We start from the raw sequence: 2,494 nt of genomic DNA, 5'->3' as shown, positions 1-2,494 counted from the left end.
TTCCTAGGTTAGCGCTAAGGAGCTACATTTAGGGTAATGGAGCCAGGGCCCAGGGCCACTAGGTGGGGCCCCCAGTGATGTTGGCAGTTGTCTGGAACAGCCCTTGAAACCCTATTCTGTGGAGAGCAGGGCAATAGTGCTGTCCCCATACAGGGAAAGCCAGCAGAGGGGTGGGTGTAAACACACAGACACACTCAAGGCCCGGAATCACTGGAGGGCATGGTAGTGGGTAGGCACTGGTCAAGACCTGACAGTTTTAAATAGTTTTTCTCTAAAAAGTTTTCTACTTTTTTTTTCCCCCTTTTCTTTTTTTTTAAAAAGCTACGAGAAGGAGTAGGTGGACTGTGGTCTCCAGGAATGGTGGCATCTCACGATTCTTGTGCTTTTTCCTATGGGGCCTCCAAGCAGTGGGGTTAGGGTAGGAGGACTGCAGTGGGGGAGTAGGATACTCCCTGTAAACATTTGGACTTGAGCTGGGTTGGGGGCTGGTATTAGGTGAAGCCAGGAGTCCCAGATTGGAGAAGTAGGTCTCTCCAACCACAGGCCTTAGAGACTCAAGCGTGGGCTTCCCCTGCTGCCCCATCCCCCCCACCCATCCCCCACCCCACCCCAATCACAAAATAAGACAATGGGTAAAAATCAGAACAAATGCCCAGGGAGGAGGTACCGGGGCCATTCCAGGCACCTCAGCTAAGCGCAGGCTTTAAATCGGAAGGCCTGTGACAAACTTCTCCCCCGAATCTTTAGAGAAGAGGGGTTGGGGGAGCCAAGAGCAGAGACAGGAAAGAAGGGAGAAGCGGTCACGGGGCCAGTTGGGGAGCGTGGTCCTCTTGCCCCCATCTTCCTCAGGTTAGGGGGAGCAGAGTCGGTGGTGGTCCATCCTGCCAAGCCCTGCTGTCCCTCAGAAGAGACCACAGTCCTTCAGGTTGTTCTTGATGATGACATCGGTGACAGCATCAAACACAAACTGCACGTTCTTGGTTTCGTTTGCAAACGTGAAATGTGTGTAGATCTCCTTGGTCTCTTTGCATTTGTTCAGCTCCTCAAACTTGCTCTGGATGTAGCTGGCTGCCTCCTCGTCTTTGTTGGCCCCTGTGTACTCAGGGAAGCAGATGGTCAGGGGGCTGTGTGTGATCTTCTCCTTGAACAGGTCCTTCTTGTTGAGGAAGAGGATGATGGATGTGTCCGTGAACCACTTGTTGTTGCAGATGCTGTCAAACAGCTTCATGCTTTCATGCATGCGGTTCATCTCCTCATCCTCAGCCAACACCAGGTCATAGGCACTCCAGGCCATGCAGGAGATGATGGCTGTGACGCCTTCAAAGCAGTGGATCCACTTTTTCCGTTCAGACCACTGACCACCCATATCAAATATCTTGATGTGTAGGTCCTTGAAGGTGAAGTGCGTTTCCACAATGCCCGTGGTCTTCACCCGGGTCCGTAGCACATCCTGTTGTGTGGGGATGTAGTCACTCTGTGCAATTCGCTCCTGGTCGTTAAGGAAGTAGGCGGCTGAGTCATTGAGCGGCTACTCCCTCGAGCGGCCAAAGCAGGACTGCACACCGTGGTCAGCCCAGAGCCTCCGGATGACGCCGGACAGGTCCTCCGGGAGCATGCCCTGCTCCTCGGCTGTGCAAGACAGTGCAAACAACTGCCTGGCATCATCCGCTTGAGAGGAGTCGGCAAAGTCAATTTGCAGGTTGCCCATGGCCTTGACGATGGCCATGATGGACTGGATGGTGTTACTGTAGACAACTGCCCGGTACTGCCGGCATTCCTCCTCTGAGTAGCCATCCTCTTGGATGATCTTCATCTGCTTGACGATGGTGCTCTTTCCTGACTCCCCAGCACCCAACTGCAGCAACTTCACCTCCCGCACCGCCTTCTCGCCATCCTCTCGCAGGTTCTTGACGATCTTCTTAAGAGCGCTCGGCCGCCGCCTTGTCCTCGGCGCTCACGGTGCAGCCCATCCCGCTGTTCGTCCGACCCACTCGGCTCCCCGGCCGGCCCTCTGCTCACAAGCTTTTAAGACCCTAGTCTCTACTCGTCATTGTTGTTGTTGTTGTTAAGTGCTGTTGAGTCGGTCCTGACCCATAGCAACCCTGAATAGGCTTTCCGAGGAGCGGCTGGTGAGCTTGAACCACTGACGTTGAAGTTCAAACTGCCTTTGCAGTTCAGCCCATTAACCCACAGCGCCACACTGTATTATGCCAATTGCTCCCTGTATGCTCTATTATATACTTGGATATATGATTTGTAACATATGCAAATACATATGTGAAAATGCCCTCTAAGAAAACATATATACACTCTGGTGGTACTGCCATTTGTCTTGCGCCTGTTCAGCTTGCATGTCTACCTATGTATCTACTTGTAGATATTGCTTGATATTACTATTATTACAGGATTATGTGTGCCATAGTATTTACCTTTTCTGTCTTTTACTCTTGTGAACTTCCTAGTGTTTTCCACTGCTTCGGTTACTTTGGACTGC

The 2,494-nt window shown here is 52.0% G+C and overlaps 1 pseudogene; it reads right to left on the bottom strand.

Annotated features, from left to right (window-relative positions):
• Positions 1-901: 901 nt before the first annotated feature.
• LOC102816429 lies at positions 902-1,970 on the bottom strand (annotated as a pseudogene).
• Between the last annotated feature and the right edge of the window lie 524 nt (positions 1,971-2,494).

The sequence above is a fragment of the Chrysochloris asiatica genome, unplaced genomic scaffold (assembly GCF_000296735.1).
Source record: "Chrysochloris asiatica unplaced genomic scaffold, ChrAsi1.0 scaffold00231, whole genome shotgun sequence".
Lineage (NCBI taxonomy): Eukaryota > Metazoa > Chordata > Mammalia > Afrosoricida > Chrysochloridae > Chrysochloris > Chrysochloris asiatica.
The sequence above is the reverse complement of the archived record's forward strand: the minus strand, read 5'-3'. Positions and strand labels throughout refer to the sequence as shown.